The following is a 19640-nucleotide window of genomic DNA, read 5'->3' as shown; positions in this document are numbered from 1 at the left end:
CAGAAACAAGCCCACAGACAACCTGAGATCAATCCCTAGACCTTCATTGGTGCTTGGACCTCAGGTTAAGAACCCTTAGTATGGAGAGGGAATAGAAGATGGCTTAGAACAGAGTACTGGGGAACATCCCTGAATAATAGGGATGAGCTGGGTGAAAATACAGCAAAGGAAACTGAAGAGTTAGGTATGTGGGAGTACTACAAGAGGCAGCCCAGTTCAGTGGAGTAACATATGACCTTGAAAATATTAGAGACTTGGTTTTATGTCCTGTCTATGAGAATGTGGGCAAATCATTTTACCTTTCAGCACCCCAAGCAACTTTGTCTAAAACTATAAGAGAAAACTGTAAGTACAAAACTATAAGATTTTAGATAATTAAAGTATTGACCAGATGTCAATGCTTAGGAACATTTTGGTAGGTTTTTATTGCACTCCACATTTTTTTCAAAGAGCTAACATTTCATTCTCATCTTCTTTTCTCATGTGACTTTTTATTTTTACGTCACTGATCCTTTGCAATTTGTAGTGTCTGAGGTATCATTTAGGATTTGTTTATGTTGTGGTAGGGGAAAGAGGCGTATTATCATTCAGTTTTCTCACCAATTTTGTACATATTTCCTGAATGTAATAGGGGTTTTAAAAGATGGAGGTGTTGATGAATGAAACACTAGGCAAGCTAGATTTGAAGAAAAGAATTTTCATTGTCCAAACAATCACTAGTCTTTTCCTAGCCATCATTTGGAGATTGTCACAGGTGTAGAAAGAGATGGCTTCTTAGGAGTATTAGAAGAGATAGTCTCAGAATGACTGAGAAGTGATGACAGTCTTTGCTTTGAGAACCTATTGGCTATAACATCTTACATGAGATAATCAAGAATAGGGCAATTGTGCTACAGCTAAGGTGAACCAGGTAGGAATGCGAGATTCAACTGTGCTGCAGAAACGCAGCCAGGGACAAGAAGGAAGAAGCACATGCCTGGTGAGTGCAAAAGCAGTGCAGTTGGGACACTCCTGGTTGTACGCACTTATAGGAGGCTGGAGGAGTTTGCTAGAGGACTTTGTTCCCCTGTTCCACCAATGAGATAGTGAGAAGAACTTTTTGTATTCTTTCAGCAAGTGGAAACAATGGATCTTAGAAACTTGTCGCCAAGAAAAAATGACTACTGCACAGCTTGCAGTTGGCACCTTCCTGCTCTCTCTCCCCTGACAACATGACTCCATCCCTTCAGAGCTCTTTCTTAGTTTGGTCTTGATCCTTTCTCTACCCCTGTGGCTTCCTTAGCAGTTTCCCAGAGTTTCTGTCTCTTCAATAGGGTCAATGTTCTGGTCATTGCAAAGTGCATTTGAAGTCACTTGATGTTTCTGTCCCTTATGTCAGAATTGCTAATTTTGCTTCTGAGTGTTTCTGTAATATGGCTAGTACATCTAAAGGATTGTTTATCATGGCAACTGCACCCACTTATCCCCCTCCCTTACTGTCTATAAAATTCATTATCTTGGCCACATTGTGGCCAGACAAGGAGAAGGAAGATAATTAGAAGAGAGGTACAGCATCAAGATAATCCAGGGAGAAGCATTACTGGCATAGAAGGAGAGCGTGGTCAATAATATCAAAGGTTTCAGAATGGTCAAAAGATGAAAACTGGTAAAAGGTAACATAATTTTGCAAGTAAAAGACAGTATAGAGAGTATTCTGGGAAGATGGTGGAGTAGGTCAGAAAATTCCAAGCTCTCAAGATATTCCTCCACAAATGAGATCAACAAAGCCTTGGGGTGATTATTGGGCAGTAAAAGTAAGTAAGAGTAGGGGCAGAAATGGGTCCTCTTGGGACAAATGGAGAAAATCTGAAGAGAAGTCTCAGGAGGAGGTTTGGTTTATGTGAAAAATAAAACCTCTGAGCTTAGTCTTAGGTTCCCTGTAAATAACAAAGTGCAAGCCCTGGGGTTAGCTGGATTGGGAGGCTGTTTAGGCCCTAGCTTTAGGAAATTTTACCCCTGGAATAGTGAGGGGAGTGGGGCATCTCAGCCAGGGAAGGTGGAGGGAATATTTGCTGACAAGTGATTGCAGACCCAGCTGTGCTGTGGTGAGTGTTGGGGGCAAGAAGGAAGCAGTATATGCCTGTGAATGCAGAGCTAGTGGGGCAGAGATGCCCCTCAATGTGAGCACTTACAGGAGGCTGGAGGACTTTGTTCTAGTTCCAAGCCAGAGGGGAGAACTAAAGATGAATATCAAGCCAGAGGTACAATCACCAATATTCCAGAACTAAAGGTGGTTATAAAAACTGAAGTACTAAAAATTTTTTTCAAATTCTTATGCAAAAAAGAAAAAAATCAAATCATAGAGAATTCCCATAGAAATGGAAAAGATCAGTGTTCATATTGAGATGAACATATTGAAGCAAAGAAACCTTGTTCTACCCCAAAGAATAACATCAAATGGTAACCTCCTCCCAAAGAATTCATAACTGAATTTTGAAAAGACTTTAAAAATCAATTGAGAGAAATACATGAAAAACTAAAAAAAAAATCCAAGTAAAGCAAGAAGATTATGAAATGAAAGTGAACTAAGTAGAAAAGAAAATTCAGAATCTTAAGGAAGCAAATGACTCCTCAAAAATCAGAATTGGGGAAGGGGAAGCCAAGGAAGGTATCAAAGATCAAGAAATAAAAAATAAAATATAAAGAATGTAAAAATGGAAGAGAAAGTGAAACATCTTATAAGAAAAACAGCTGATCTGGAAAACATAACAATAATTGGACTCTCTGAAATCTATGATCAAAAACAGAATCTTGATACAAATAATACAAGAAATAATTAAAGAAATTTGACCTGAGGCATACGTACAAGATGGAAAAGCAGAAATAGAAAAAATCTAATTACCACCTGAAAGAGATCCTGCAAGGAAAAGTCACAGTCAGATTCTGAAACCCACAGCTCAAGGATAAAATACGAGCAATAAGAAAAAAATAATTTAAATATGGTGGATGGCACAATTAGATTCACAAAAGATCTAGCAGCATGGACCCTAAAAGATCATGAGTCTTGGAACACTATATATCAAAGAGTGAAAGAACTGAAGTTCCAGCCAAAAATATCACACCCAGCAAAGCTAAGCATAATCCTGGATGAAAAAAATAGATATTTAATGAACAATTAGGACTTTGTGAAAAAAAAACAAACTCTGAACTTAATAGAAGATTTGATGTCCAAGGGTCAAGAGAAGTATAAGGTGCATATCAGGGACTCCATAAGGACGGACAGGTTACTTTTATGTATGCAAAATTTACAAACTATGTCTAAGATTGTTATTAGTATTGGCTGATTAATAAAAAAGTTGAGGTAGAGTAGAGTATGATATGACTTTAAAAAGTCAAAAATTGTTTAGTAATAGCTAAAAAGAATAATTATTTTATATGAATGAAGTCCAAGAGGAAGAATCAACAAACAGGAATTAGATGGAGGAGGAGAGCTGTTAGTTCTGGAAACCTATTTTCATTAGGAATGGGTTAAAGAGTGAACAAGATATATATCTATAAGAGTATAAAAGTTTTCTAAATTCAGAAAGAAATATAGCACTAAGGGGGTAAGGAGGGGAAGAGATTGAGGGAGGAATCTATAGAGGAGAAGATCAGGAAGTAGATTAAAGGGGGACATGGAAAGGTGTTTAGATTTAAAGGAATTGGAAGAAAAATGATCGGTCCTTGGAAGCGATCTAGGTTTATTAATATGAAGACAAGGCAGAGGGCAGAAGTAAAGGAGTAGAGGAGTTAAGAGGGATAAGAAATACATATAAACATAAAAAGGAGATTAGAAGTAGATTTTATTAGGAAAATATATGTATGTATATATGTATGTATGTATGTGTATATAAGTATATGTGTATCTATATAAATATATGTGCACTTAATTGTAGCCTTCTGGAGGTAAGAGGAGTGAATGAACAAAGTAAAAAGACCGACCATGAGAAGGAGGAGAGACAGAAAAGGGCAATATACTTGGGGTTGAACAGGGCAGAGAGATTTCTATGTGACTTTCCAGCTGGCCATGTGTGACTCAGCACCTTGTACCTTTAAGATGAAAAGCCAGTCATGAAGGACTCAGATATACTGTGCCTCTCAGAAGTTGAAGCAAAGTCTCCTCCACTGAGTTAGAGAGCAGTTGCTAACTTGGCACATGTTCAAAAAAAACATGTTTTGTCATTTTGAAGGGTGAAAGCAATAAGCAGCCAAGGAATCTCTGGAATTGTTTTTTATTTCCTTCTAAAAATGAGAGAGTTGAGCACATGCTCATAAATAGTAAGGAAGAAAGCAATTGACATAGAGACACTGGAAATCAGCAACAGACAAGGGTGGACAGAAATCATAAATGTCAGCAGAGAAAGGAGCTATGTATGATTAAGGGTCCAAGTAGAGAAGTTCATAGTTCCATAGAGAAATGCTGCCTTCTTTTTCTATTCTTCCACCTCCATCTATCATACTAAGACAAAAGGAAGGAAGTTTTTGTGCAATGAAGAAGTAATTTAGAATATAGAATTGTAGAAAATATTTGCTCTTTTTCTTCAATGAAATAGACATTCTCTTTTTTTTTCAGTGAAAGATGGAGTTCAGTTTCCTGGTTAAAAGGAACGGGATGTAAGAGGACTAAACAGAAAAGAGAAATCTTAGAATATATGTGGGGGGAGGTAGTGAGCTAGAGAAAATATCTGTGGTCAGTAGCAAGTCTATAGTAAAAGAGAATGCAAATGATAGGAGTAATTCCATGTTGGAATTTGGCAAGAGATACATGTCTCTATAGTGCAAGAGAACAAGGGATTTTGACATGGAGGTCAACTGAAGATGGAACTGGTTCACCACTGAGTCAAGATGCTGAAAGGAAGAAGGTGATACAAGAAATGAAGTGAGGATCTTGGAAAACAGGGAGGCATAGAAGTGAAGGAAAAAGGAGAGATGCAGAAAGTGTGAGCCCCAGGAAAAAATGACAGTGTGTTGTAGTGGATAAAATGCTGGATTTGGAGTCTGAAAAATATGGGTCTGGATTCGTCAAATAATTCTTTAGAACTGTGTGACCATAGGCAAGTCCAGTGATGTCTAAGAACTTTAGTTAACTCTCTCAGATTCAGCTAGTGAGTTATAGTTGTGTTCTTATGTTTCTGGGACTTTGCCAAGAAAAGCACAGATCCTTGACAGATTGATGTGTTGCATTTTTTTTTAGCATAGATGTAGTCTTGATTGGCTAAGACCTAAACTCTAGAAGACTGTACAACACTGGAAAGTTATGGCTCTACCAGTGGACAGTGGTTTCATCACCTGGTGACCATCCTAGTCAATAGCAGAAAAGTTCATCACTAATGTGGCTGTCTCCAGAGGATGGTTCTCCTTTGAATTTAACTTTTGAAAATGGTTCACTAAAGAAAAGATAGATGGACTCTCTCCACTCATCAGAGCATTACAGATGGAAAATCAGTAGGGAACTCAGGGCCCATGTAGGTCAATCCATTCATTATAGAGATGAAGAATCTGATATGACAATAAATAGTAAATTGACTTGTCCCAGGACACACAAGTTGTTAGCATTAATCATACGTAACTCCTTTCTCTGCTGACACTTGTGCTTTCTATCCACCCTTGTCTTTTGCCATTTTTCAATATCTCTATGTCAATTGCTTTTTTCCTTACTGCTTGTGAACATGTGCACATAGGTTCCAGGTCCTCTGCCCCTAAAGTCAGGGTTTCTTCCATATTACCATGCTGCTTCTGAAGTCATGAATCCTCAATGTATGGAAGTGGAGGCACACATTTGCACATAAGGGCTTATTATCAACACCATCAAGTTAGTTTATTGTTCCCTCCATTCACAACCAAGAGCTATGCAATTCCAGAGAAGATAATTCATCAGGATATTTGAAAATTACAAACTAATATGAGTTTTCTTGGGGGGCTATTTTACAGATCTTTCTCCATATCCTAAAACTGGAATTGAGGATGTGAATTAGATCATGACTGGAGACACTGGTAAGAGAGTTGCACATAAATAACTAAAAGGCAGCCCCTATTACATAATGGCATACAAGGTACTTTGTTAGCCTGCCTTTTTTCTGGAAATTAAGACTCATTTTGATCACTGGTGGGAATTTTTCTTTCTTTCATGGGGATTTCAGTCAAAAAACATGAGAGTACTGAGTGCAAAAGATGAAACCAGTTGTATAATTTACTAAATCAACTTCATCTTCTTCCTTCATGAGGAAGAAAGCACTGTTGATAATATGGTGGAACATTGGTGAACCCTGATACTAATTTCATTAGGATCTCCAACTGATTTGAGAGTGAAGTTCTGTAGAATTGTGGTAAAGAATAAAAACAACTCCATTCTTGCCAGACCCTCCCCAAGACAAGACCATTTTCTTGGAGGGAAATAAAATTGTACTTAAAAGTCTTCATAGAACATCACAGTGTCAGACAAAATAAAGCAGACTCAGTGATCAAGGGCAATAGTGGGGAAAAGAGTAAAAGAGAAGGGCATCAATGGGCAGATATAGTGAGAGCTATTATTGGGTTATGTTTTAGCCATCAATCATCACTAAGATAAGGAAAAAATTCCCTCTTCTTACTATTCTTCTCATGGTGAGCCCTTGTGCAGTGGATCTTGCCAGCGTTTCTTTAAAGTAAGGGGTCAGGTGAGCCAGCTAAGAGGATCAGCTCATCATTTGAGGGATCTAAAGAGAAATCGGGCCACAGGAATACTACTAGAAAAATCGTTGTCATGTGCCTCAATGGTACAATATATCCTCAGGAGAACTATCAGTAGGAAGCTTATCCAGAGAAGGGTGGAAAGGGGAACAGAATTCTCCTTTTAGAGTGAGAGGTAGAGATGGGAAGTTTTTCTTTTTACCAATGAAAAAGGCATGAAGTAATCACTTTTCTTGAATTTCTCACTCTTATCCAGGAAGTGCTGGGGGTCAAACTGGTCAGGTTTGGGAAACTCTTTGTTGTCATGTAAGACTGGCAAGAGCAGTGGAAAGATTGTTGTGCCCTAGAGGGAAGAAATTCCAGGGGGAAAGTCAATTATCATTGTGAATATCCTTTGTCTTCCAGTGCCAAGAATCTTCAGTGACTCCCTATTGTGTAGTAAAAAATACAGACTTCCTTGAATGACTGGGATGTCTAGCCATCATGAATCTACATAGACTGCAGTCTAGCTTTCTAGGTTGATGTCCCCATTATTGTCCCCATAATGCCCTCTTTGGGGTTCCAGTTAAACTGGTCCAATTGCTTTACTCCCATCCACAAGGCTCCCTCAGTGATCCTCATACCTTTATAATGGCTATGCCCCATTCCTCGAAGGCACTTATTGCTTATTTCAGCTTTTTAGAATCCCTACATTTCTTCTTTGTGCTCTTTCTCTCCTTAGTTCTTTGATCTGTACTTCATGTTTACACGTGCTGCCTTGGTGACTCTGGTCAGGAAGTATGAACTGTCAGTGCCCCAGGCAATGCCTAAGCCTCTGGTGGCACACCTTACTTCCTCCTAAGGGAGTTTCTTCAGCAGAAAGTCATTCTGCCAGTCAAATCACAGCTTGAGTCTGAAGGAAAGAAATAATACTTTGGATGAACTTTTCTGGTTCCAAATTGTGCTCCCTCATGGAGAAACCAAAGTCCTCAACGGTCAAATATCCTTTTATTCTTGTTTTTTGCCAACAGAACTTGACCTAGAAATTTTCACATAGTTGGTTCTTGAGAATCTTTGATGATTGGAATTGCATAATGCACTCAAAGGGGTATGTTACATGCGAAATTAGATGAGATGCTCCCTTCTTTTTTCTCTGAGGGAGAACAGTTCTTCTCAGCCATTGCTAGAAAACTTTAGTCTAATTCAGTGTTTCTTTATCACCCCCTGGAAAGTAGTATTTTAGAGTTTAAAGATCCAGGTTCTAGTCTCAGCTCCAACATTTTTAAATGCCCTTGAGCAAGGCATTAGATCTGAGACTCAATGTCTCCATCTATAGAATGGGACAAATAAGAGTGTTTACATAATCCAATTCACTGTCTAGTAAGAGGAAATGGTGTAAACAAAAATTTCTCTTTAGCAATGTCATTCTGTTATGTTCCCTGCACTTTGTCTTTCCAGTGGTGCTGTGGTCAATGAAAACAGGGTGAACCAAAATAAATACATGCTTTTCTCTTATTCATCATTCAGCACCACATCCAAGTTAGCTATATCTAACAAGACTGACTTAAGGGGAACTTCCTAGGAGATGGTGACAATGAGACTTGATTTTCTCATGTCTAAAATGATGTCAGAGTATCAAATGATATTTATGATGTTTTCCAACACTAGATTCCACAGACCCATGACTGTTTACCTTGGGGAGGACATGTTTTTGGAACTGAATGTCATGGGTCACTGCATGGGGCACATTGAAAGGTGTGAGGTCAATGAATCTTTGCACTTCATGCACCATAGCATCCATATAGGGCATATCTTGTCTGTCCTTTATGGAAGTAACTTGATTATATCCAATCACATGATTAATTTCCTCATGAATTTTTGCTGCAAAGACAAAAATAGTAATAATCACTGAACTTCCTGTTTTCCTGGAAATGCGCAACAGAGCCTGTGAGGAGTACCTGCCTGATTACGACTTAAAATAATTCTCAGTTTTACTCAGTGTTCTCCTTCTACATAGTCCAGGAAACAGGCTTTTTCAACAGCGATGGAATAATTTTCTGTGACTTAGTGGATAGGAGTCAGGAAGAACTATGTTTATATTTTCTTTAGACACCCTCTGTATGTATTCATGCAAGTCATTAAACCTAACTGAGCCTCATTTTCCTTATTGGATAAATGGGGATCATAAATTATATGTCTTGTAAGTTTCCCTATACCTCTAAATCTATTATTCTATGATTTGTAAAATGGAGATAGTAACTATACCTCCTTTATAAGGCAAAAAATGAAATAATATGTCAAGTGATTTGCAAACCTTACATCCTTTATATTGATTCCAGCTAACATTGTGAAAGAAAATAGATGTCTTTATATGAATATGATAATGCTGGTGATGATATTATAATCTTGATTCAAACCATTCAGTAGGTATGTATCTCCTCTCCTGTCTCAATAACCTAGGTTGCTGAGGCATAGAGTCTCAACGTTAAAAATGACAGCATTATCCCTAGTTGAACAGGAATCCTCTTTCTAATGGAATGAACAAATTGAAAACCTTCAACAATCAAGAACTCCTGCCTTCCAGGGCAGATGAATCAATTTTGGGAGAATTTTAATAGTCTTGTAGTAGGTAATTATAAATAATAAAAATAATAGAATAATAAAAATAAAGAATTAATAAGCAAGTCTTTCCTTATATGAAACTTTCATTGCTCAATTTGCAACTTCTTTCCGTGGCTACTAGTTCTGCATCTTTGGATTCATCCTGGTAGGATGTCAGTCATTTGAGGAAAGGGGACATGTTATTTGAGTCTTTCCATCCTAAGTGTTGAAGTGAAAGTGTATAGTGTGAACTTTATACATCTTAAAGTGAATTGAATTCCCATGATAGACCTTCACATACTTAAATAACTCTCTGATCTTGTTTCAGTGTTTCGTTTTCTTAAATATGCTACTGTGTGACCTGTTGCTCATCTGTGTGGGAGTCAATTAAATCCAAAAAGTGAGAAAGTGGGACCATCTGCTGAGCAAGGTACAATGCTAGGAAAGCAGGCCTGGTCAGGAAACACAGCAATTCTACTTTATCTTGGATCTTAGGATGTTTCAGAATGAGCAGCAGACCATATCTTAGAGTAAGGCTAGTTGTCTCTGTCCCTGCACCAAGTCTGTTGCAGTCATTAATAGGTTTTTCAAGTGAAATTCAGCCTGGGGATTACCTTTATCCTAAATGAGAAGTATGAAATTCATGAAATAATGAGAGACAACAGGGAAAATAATTTGAAACCATATGAGGTATATAAAGTTTGTCCTAGAAGCCTTACCACCATCTTCATTTCTCTACTCTGAGAGAAGAGAACCTTCCCAATTTCCTAAGGCTTCCATTGTTGCACCATAAATTTGTCCTTGCTAGGCAACCTTCTTCCTCTCCTACAATATGGCATATTAGTTAGAGCACTAGACTTTGAATCAGGAAGACCTGGATTTAGATTTAGCCTCAGCTAAGAGGTATGTATGTGTCAATGAGAAAGTCATTTAACTCCTTAGGGCCCCTTTTTTTCTCATATGTAACAGGAGAGAGCTGAATCCTTTCGAGCTCTCTATTCACTATCAAAGATATGTATGGTATGGAGAAGACCAGATCAAGTAATTTACTTAAAACATTAATGATGTGGGAAGTGACCCCTTAGACTGAGTTCCTGACTCTAATGTTCCCCTAAAATGCACAGGGAAAGTAAGGGTATGCCAGTATTTTGCCCTGCTCATCTTTTGAGGAGGGGTCAGAAGCTGTCAACAACCAAATTTCTGCTGACCTATGGGTGTGTGTTGAGCTAAGGACAAAGCAAATATCCAGATTCATCTTGAGAAAACATGGTTATAGAGTCCAGATTCTAAGATCCTGCAGACTTCACCTCACATTTAAGTAATTAGCTGTTATCTTCTTATGTCCTAAGCTAAACTGGGCTTGATTAACTTCTTAATCATGCTTGTCCTTCATCTTGAAGAACGTTTCTCTTGAGAGAGAAGAAGGCAACAAAACAGGCATTGACATACCTTGCCTTTTTTCTATCCTCTTTGAGCAGTAGTCCACTTGCCCTAGGAGCTCTCCCCACTATCTATCTTTCTTCTTCTTACTTGGATGTTTGATGTCCCAAACCTTTTTAGATGCTTGGATGTATTCTGAGCTTTAGCCTTCCTGACAATGATCTTTCTTTCATGTTGCTGTCTTTTACTGTATCAGTCCTTGATGATACTTACCCTCCAATCATCCTTGGTATTTGCCCTCACCTACTAATGACAGCTCAAGCAGAGCATGAATCCATCCCTCTTGTAGACTTCCATGGATTACTTACCCCATTATAGTTTGGGGAACAACTACAGATCTCAGATTGAGACTATGGCTACAGGTAGTTTTATTCTTAATGGTTTTCCCCCTTGGATTGATATGGGACACATTTCTCTGTTCATACTTGACATCTGCTTTCATGTCAGGTGCAAGGCTCTGAAAATCGCATCAGGATGTACACCTTGCCCTATGTTTGACTTACCCACAGATCTTTAAAGATTCAAGGATAATCTAATGTGCCATCAATCGTCAGCATACAGGGAACACTACAAGAAGAAATGTACGCACTGGAGTATGGTCTCAGCTAGTTATCATTCACTTATCACCCTCTCTTCATTTCACAGAAAGTCCACTGCCAGCAGTTTGTCTAAAGGTGCCACTCCATCAAAGCTTCTTGTTCTGTTGGAAGAAAGGAGAATGTGATAGTTTTAGAATAAAATGAGAAGATAAAGCATTCAACTCTTGCCAAAAGATGTGCTAGAGCCTGCTCTGTTCATCTCAAGAGAGCTGGTTTTTGAATTGTAAGTGTGAACATTTACACCTTGAACATCTGACAAAAACCATAAGAAGTGCTTAAATTGTTGTTTTATTTGCAGACTTCAAAATTAATGAGGTAAATGTTAGTGGGGTTTATTTAATATGAAAATATGCCCGGCATTTCTTTCTGGGAAGCCATATGTTAGACATTTACCAGACCACCCCTGCATACTGCCCCTGTGGAGGATTTTTAGGAGTACTTACACAAGAGCTACCTATTCTGTAAAAGCATAATTGATTTGCCTTTTCTGTTCTTAGAAGGAGCTCCTTCATTGATTCAATCACAGAACCCTTGATATATGCAATAACAATAATAATTATTATTATGTGACACTTTCCATGTTTCAGACACCATGCTAAAAGCTTTATAGGGGGGTGGAGCCAAGATGGCGGAGTGGAAAGACGCACATACACATAGCTACGAACCCACAACCCATAGAACGGCTACAGGGAAGTAACTCATGGCGAATTCTGCATCCAGAGGCCACAGAACATTGGAGCGAGGGAGATTTCTGTTCTGGAGAGACCTGCAAACCTCTCACAAAAGGTCCGTCGCGCTGCAGATGCGGAGCCCAGCCCAGCCCAGACCCGCCGCGTCCATGGCACCGAGAGGTACAGATCCGAGCAGGCTTCAGGGACAGGATCTCCAGCGGCTGCACAAGTCCCTCCACCCACAGGTGAGGGGGGTCGGTGAAAGAGTCTCTTTGGCGGGTCGAGAGAGGAGTGGGGTGCCCCCATAACTCAGGCCCCCCCGGGAGGTAGAAGCTGAGAGGCGGCTGCAGACCAGGGCTCCCCAAGGGGGCAGGAGCCTGGATCCATTGTGGAAAGTCTGTGCATAAACCCCCTGAGGGAACTGAGCCTGAGAGGCAGCCCTGCCCAGACCTCAGCACCTGAACTTAATCTCACACTGAATAGCAGCCCTGCTCCACCCAAAAGCCCTAAGGCTCGAAGCAGCATTTTAATCTCAGACCCCAAATGCTGGCTGGGAGGATCAGAAGGCGAGGTGGGTGTGAGGAGAATATTCAGAGGTCAAGTCACTGGCTGGGAAAATGCCCAGAAAAGGGAAAAGAAATAAGACTATAGAAGGTTACTTTCTTGGTGAACAGGCATTTCCTCCCTTCCTTTCTGATGAGGAAGAACAATGCTTACCATCAGGCAAAGACACAGAAATCAAAGCTTCTATGTCCCAGCCCACCCAATGGGCTCAGGCCATGAAAGAGCTCAAAAAGAATTTTGAAAATCAAATTAGAGAGGTGGAGGAAAAACTGAGAAGAGAAATGAGAGAGATGCAAGAAAAGCATGAAAAGCAGGTCAACATCTTGCTAAAGGAGACCCAAAGAAATGGTGAAGAAAATAACACCTTGAAAAATAGGCTAACTCAATTGGCAAAAGAGGTTCAAAAAGCCAATGAGGAGAAGAATGCTTTCAAAAGCAGAATTAGCCAAATGGAAAAGGAGATTCAAAAGCTCACTGAAGAAAATAGTTCTTTCAAAATTAGAATGGAATAGATGGAGGCTAAGGACTTTATGAGAAAACAAAAAATCACAGAACAAAGCAAGAAGAATGGAAAAATGGAAGATAATGTGAAATATCTCATTGGAAAAACAACTGACCTGGAAAATAGATCCAGGAGAGAAAATTTAAAAATTATGGGATTAGCTGAAAGCCATGATCAAAAGAAGAGCCTAGACATCATCTTTCATGAAATTATCAAGGAAAACTGCCCTGAGATTCTAGAACCAGAGGGCAAAATAAATATTCAAGGAATCCACAGAACACCACCTGAAAGAGATGAAAAAAGAGAAACTCCTAGGAACATTGTGGCCAAATTCCAGAGTTCCCAGGTGAAGGAGAAAATATTGCAAGCAGATAGAAAGAAACAATTCAAGTATTATGGAAATACAATCAGGATAACACAAGATCTAGCAGCCTCTACATTAAGGGATCGAAGGGCATGGAATAGGATATTCCAGAAGTCAACGTCACTAGGACTAAAACCAAGAATCACCTAACCAGCAAAAATGAGTATAATACTTTAGGGGAAAAATTGGCCTTTCAATGAAATAGAGGACTTGTAAGCATTCTTGATGAAAAGACCAGAGCTGAAAAGAAAATTTGACTTTCAAACACAAGAATGAAGAGAACCATGAAAAGGTGAACAGCAAAGAGAAGTCATAAGGGACTTACTAACGTTGAACTGTTTACATTCCTACATGGAAAGACAATATTTGTAACTTTTGAAACATTTCAGTATCTGGGTACTGGGTGGGATTACACACAAACACATGCACAAACGCACACATACATAGAGACAGAGTGCACAGAGTGAATTGAAGAGGATTGGATCATATCTTAAAAAAAAATGAAATCAAGCAGTGAGAGAGAAATATATTGGGAGGAGTAAGGGAGAAATTGAAGGGGGCAAATTATCTCTCATAAAAGAGGCAAGCAAAAGACTCATTAGTGGAGGGATAAAGAGGGGAGGTGAGAGAAAAACATGAAGTCTACTCTCATCACATTCCACTAAAGGAAAGAATAAAATGCACACTCATTTTGGTATGAAAACCTATCTCACAATACAGGAAAGTCGGAATAAGGGAACAAGCAGGGTGGGGGGGATGAGAGAAGGGAGGGCATGGGGAGGAGACTGCAATTCGAGATCGATACTCATGGGGAGAGATAGGATCAAAAGAGAATAAAAGTAATGGGGGACAGGATAGGATGGAGGGAAATATAGTTAGTCCTATACAACACAACTATTATGGAAGTCATTTGCAAAACTACACAAATTTGGCCTATATTGAATTGCTTGCCTTCCAAAGGGAAAGGGTGGAGAGGGAGGAAGCTAAAGAAGTTGGAACTAAAAGTGTTAGGATCAACTGTCGAGTAATGTTCTAGCCACTAGGACATAAGAAATACAGGTAAAGGGGTATAGAAAGCTATCTGGCCCTACAGGACAAAAGAGAAGACGGAGAAAAGGGCAGAGAGGGATGATAGAAGAGAGAGCAGATTGGTCATAGGGGCAATTAGAATGCTTGGTGTTTGGGGGGGGAGGGGATAAAAGGGGAGAAAATTTGTAACCCAAAATTTTGTGAAAATGAATGTTAAAAGTTAAATAAATAAATTTAACTAAAAAAAATTAAAATAAATAAATAAATTTTAAAAAATAGCTTTATTGGTATTACCTCAACAATTTGAGTAAGTCGATGCTATTGTTATTCCCATTCTACAGATTAGAAAATTGAGCCACATAGTGATTAAGTGACTGGAGAATAATATCAGAAATACCATCCTGGTTCCACCCCCTGTTACCATCCTGACCTTGGTCAAGTCCCTTCCTATCCCTAGATTTCAATTTCTTTCTATGATTACTGTGAATGCTGGACTAGACCACCCAGTTCTCAAAGAGGGAAGCCTTGTAGTCCTGTGATTCCCTTCCCAATAAAAAGTTCTCCTCCAAGTTTAAAGATTAGGACATTTGAGCACAGAGATAGGAAGAGATTTCCAAAAGGCCACAAACCCAATGAGTGGCAGGTAGAGCTGGGATCCTGCCTGAACTACGCACTCACTCAATCTGAAATGAACTTCATTCTTTGTTTATAGGAGAAATGGACCCTGGTGACCACTGATGGACTCTTTTGAACTTGGCATGAAGTTCTGAGCATGTTTGCATTTCTTTAAAACTTACCTGTTTACCTGATCCAGGACTGCTATTATTTAATTGCTGCTAAATGGTTTCACACAGATTCAAGGTACATGGTTCAAGGACAAGAAGGAGTGATGTGGATTCTAGAATGAGGTCACCTTGAGCCAGCCTTCTAATCATTATTGTCAGGGAGACTCATGGTTATGGACAGTTTTTAACATTATCATGATAGAGAGCAAGAAAAATTTCATTTGGTTGGTGAGGTCCTCCAGGTGCTCCAATTTGGAGATAAAATAGCACTGGGTACATCAAACCCCCAAACTTTGCACAGTGTTCTGGACAAGATGGAATTCTATTTCATTCCAATTTCTATGTTGAGGTTTAGCTGAAGGTAATAATGAGAAGTACATCATTATTAGACCTTTATAGAGCTTTTAAACTCATACACAGCCATAATTAGAGCATTTTGTAGTGTAAAATGCAGTTGTGGTGCACCATCTCCTTTGACCACTCCTGTGAGGCCAGCAGTGCACATAATGACTTGGCTTGGTATCCTGGGAAGGGACCTTGACTTGGAGTCAGAGGATCTGACTTCAAATGCATTCTCTGCTCATGACTCCCTATGTGACCTTGGTCAAGTCATTTGCCCTAATTAGGGCTTCAGTTGCTTATGCGTCAAACGCAGATGTTGGAGTCAATGACTTCCAATTTCTCATTCAACTCTAGATCTATGAGCCTATGACTCTCCATAGCACTTTATCATTTACCAGGCTCTTTACAGATATTGGGATTTTTTTAAAATTTTCATTAAAATTCTGTGAGGTAAGGCAAGCATTACTTCCCTCACTTTTCAAATGTGAAAAGCTAGACACTGAGTGACTCAGTCATTTGGTGCTGCTGCTGTTTGTACTTTGTTATTGAGGTCTATGTCATCATGGAGATGATGCCATGACATGATAAGTTAATTGGATTTAAGTGAACAAGGGCAAAAGAGTATTAACCAAGGGAAGGGACACTTGCTTAGGGTAAACAGGACAACAGTGCCAACAACAGAAAGAGGGCAGAGAGGTTCATTTCTTATATGTTTTCTTTTCCAAGGAGAAGGATGCATGCCCTAAAAATAATTGAACAAAATGACTGAGCCCTAGGATTCAGGGCAAGTCAAACTTGAGCCTTGAGGTTAGAGGCCATGGAGGAGAAATTGGCACGAGAGAGTGTGAGGACCAGGCTTTCCCTGCTCACAGCTCCTAACTGTACCATAAATCATAGAATGCATGTGGCACTTTACCTTGTCAAAAGCCTTAGGTTTACTTGTGTTAAGATAAGCAACTTGTAAATTTTTGTTAAGCGGTGCCATATTCTGCATTCTTGTCACTTCTCAGGAAGAAAACTCAAAATTCATGTTATGTTTGACATGTTCTTTAATGTATCAATCATATTAGAACAAATTGTAGGGGTTTTTTTGTAATTTTAAATAATTTTAAACTTAACTACAAAATAAGAAAATAAAAAAAATATTGCCACATGCAATTCAAAATATACATCAATAAATTTCTATTTCAAAAAACTTATACAATAAATATTAAACATTGTGTTGAGAATTGTCCATCTTCTGTTTGTTTCCTTGTAAGTTTAATGTGTTCTGTGCTCTACACTTTTTACTTTGTTCCTTTTCCCTCTTCCTCCTCACCCACGATGGCACAATTAAGTGCAGATACATACACATGCAAGTATATATACATACATACAGATAAAGATATTGACATATAAAGACCCATATATGCATGCATTCACACATCCATGTACTTAGATATTAATAATCACAATCATATATAGACATATTCATTAAGAAGCATCTATGTAAGATCATACCAATTTATCCTCTGTTTTTCTGAGAGTCAATAACCTCCTCTTCATAAGTCCAAGTCTTTCTGTATTTTTCCAGATCCATCAACTCATGATTTCCTGTATCACAACAATATTCCCACCTTATACTGTCTAGTTATTTTAAATAATCCAAAACAATGTTGATAAATGTGACTTATAGTGTAGTTTCCCTGTTTTTCTCTTTTGATTAAATCTATTTGAGCCTTAATTTTGTCCGAGATTAATACTCCTGCTTCTTTTTCCCTTACAAATTCTACTCCTGATCTTTATTTTATGTTTGTGCATGTCTTCTTGCATATCCCTAGCCCTCCTGTCTCCTCTACTTTATTCTATCTTCTACCTTGCCCTCCTGTTACTTAATCTAACCCCCACCAGGATCCCTCCCTTATTCTCCCATTCCCACAAAACAAAATACTTTTCTATACTCCTCTTTGATCTACTCCCTCACTTGCCACTCTAAAGGTCCTTCCCTTATCTTCTTCTCCTTTCCCTTAGTGTTTTATTTCTTCCTGAATTTAGAAAACTTTTATACTCTCCTCGATATATATGTGTTGTTCTTTAACCCATTCCCAATGAAAATAGGTTTCCAAAATCAACAGCCCTCTTCCCCATCTAATTCTTCTTTGTTGGCTCTTCCTCTCTCCCCTCATTTATATAAGATGATTTCTCTTTTTAGCTGTTCCTAACAGGTTTTGCTTTTGAAAATCATATCATGCTCAGGTCTACCCCAATATTTCTTATGAACTACCCAGTTATTAATAACAGTATTAGACATATGCTTTACATAAAAGGTAGCAGTCTGTCCTCATTGAGTCCCTTGTAATTAGTCTTTGGCATATACCTTATATTTCTCTTGGCTCTTGAAAGTGAAATCTATTAAGGTAGGGTTTGTTTTAAAACAACATCTTGAAAGTCTAGTGATTAATTAAATGCCCATTTCCCCCCATTCAGGATTATGCTTAGCTTTACTAGGTAAAATATTTTTGACTGGAACTCCAGTTCTTTTGTTCTTCAGTATATAGTGTTCCAAGATCTGCAGTCCTTTAGAATCTCTTAGGCAAGGCTCATGATATTCTAATTGCCACTCGCACTATATTTAATTTTATTTTCTTGTTGTTTGCAATATTTATCCTTGAAATAAGAGTATTGGAATCTGACTAGAATATTCCTATAGATTTTCTTTGTAGAATCTCTTTCAAGTGTTAATAGTGGATTTTTCCTATTCCTACTTTTCCATCTTGTTCTAATGCTTCAGGGCAATTTTCTGTAATCATTTCTTGTATTGTTGCATCAAGATTTTTTAAATTACAGCTTTAAGGTAGTCCAATTATTCTTATGTTTCCTCTTTATAATCCCTTCTCCAGATCACTTGTTTTTTCTTCTGAGATGTTTCACATTCTCTTCTATTTTTTCATATTTTTCTTATTATTTATTGATCTGTTATAGCTTCTCTGGCTTTCTCTTGATTTTCTCTTGATCTTCTGATTTTCAAGGAGTTATTTTCTTCCATAAGATTCTGGATCTCCTTTTCCAATTGGTTGACTTTCTTTTCATGATCATCTTGCTTTTCTTGAATAGCTCTTATTTTTTTAGATTGTCCTCAGTCTCTTTTTATGTTTAAAGTCTTTTTAAAAGTTCTTTTTTGAAATTTTTTTCAGCCAGTGATGATTTGACACTAGTCTTTGGGCTAGAAGAGGGTTTCTTTGTTTCAGTATCTTCCTCTGAATGTGAATTCTGGTCTGCTCTATTACCATAGTAATTCTCCATGGTTGGATTCCTTTTCCTTTGCTTGTTCATATTTTGTTTTTATTTGTAGCAGTTTCATTTTTATAATCACCTCTAGCCCTGTGACATGGGAGATGATGCCTCTGGTCTCAGATCCTTCTTCAGTTCTCCCCTTTGGTGTAGAACCAAAACCAACAAATCTAGCCTCCCATTAGTGCCCACAGCCAGTGGTGTCCCCACCCCAATGCTTTTGCACTCATCTGAGCTTGTCCTGGTTCCTTGTCATGCACAGCAACATCTCTGCTGCACAGCTGACATTTCTTGTCAGCAGAGATCCCCTCGATTTTCCCTGGCTCAAATGCCCAACTCCTCTCACAGCAACCTGTAATCCCAGATAACTGACTTAGCACTTGTTTAAGTGGACTTAGCCTGGAAGTGTTTACTCTTTGCAGAGACCAAACCTCATCCTGATATTTTTCTTCAGATTTCCGATTGTCTCAGGAGGACCACTGTTCTTCCCCTATTCTTATTTATTTTTACCACTCTATGTTTTTCTCATTTGTAGGGGAAATCTGGAGAGCTTGGAATTTTGTAACCTAGTCCACCATCCTCCCAGAATCCTCCCCCCAAAAGCCCTTGAAGGCATGCATTATCCTTTTTAGTCTGTTCTCACAACTGTTTGATTGTGAAGGAGAACCTCAGGGTTGTTTGAATTTGTATGTCTTTAATTATTAGTGATTTGGATCATTTGTTCTTACAGCATTAATAGCTTGGACTTCTTCCCCCAAAATTGCCTAATCATGTCCTTTGAACATGTGTCAGTTGGAGAGGAACAAA

The 19640-nt window shown here is 38.5% G+C and overlaps 1 long non-coding RNA gene across 2 annotated transcripts in view; it reads left to right on the top strand.

Moving 5' to 3' along the window:
- The window catches only part of LOC140517378 (uncharacterized), a 29397-nt gene extending 12642 nt beyond the window's left edge, over nucleotides 1-16755 (top strand). The window contains exons 3-7 of one of the 2 annotated variants that reach the window (XR_011971568.1): nucleotides 5950-6012; nucleotides 9596-9697; nucleotides 11353-11529; nucleotides 11894-12222; nucleotides 15149-16755. This is a non-coding gene — a long non-coding RNA (uncharacterized lncRNA). The remainder of the gene's footprint in view (nucleotides 1-5949; nucleotides 6013-9595; nucleotides 9698-11352; nucleotides 11530-11893; nucleotides 12223-15148) is intronic. The other variant, XR_011971567.1, reaches the window with a different exon arrangement.
- The last annotated feature ends 2885 nt before the right edge of the window (nucleotides 16756-19640 follow it).

This window comes from Notamacropus eugenii, chromosome 1 (assembly GCF_028372415.1).
Source record: "Notamacropus eugenii isolate mMacEug1 chromosome 1, mMacEug1.pri_v2, whole genome shotgun sequence".
NCBI classification, from domain to species: Eukaryota; Metazoa; Chordata; class Mammalia; order Diprotodontia; family Macropodidae; genus Notamacropus; species Notamacropus eugenii.
This window is presented reverse-complemented; position numbering and strand designations above follow the sequence as displayed.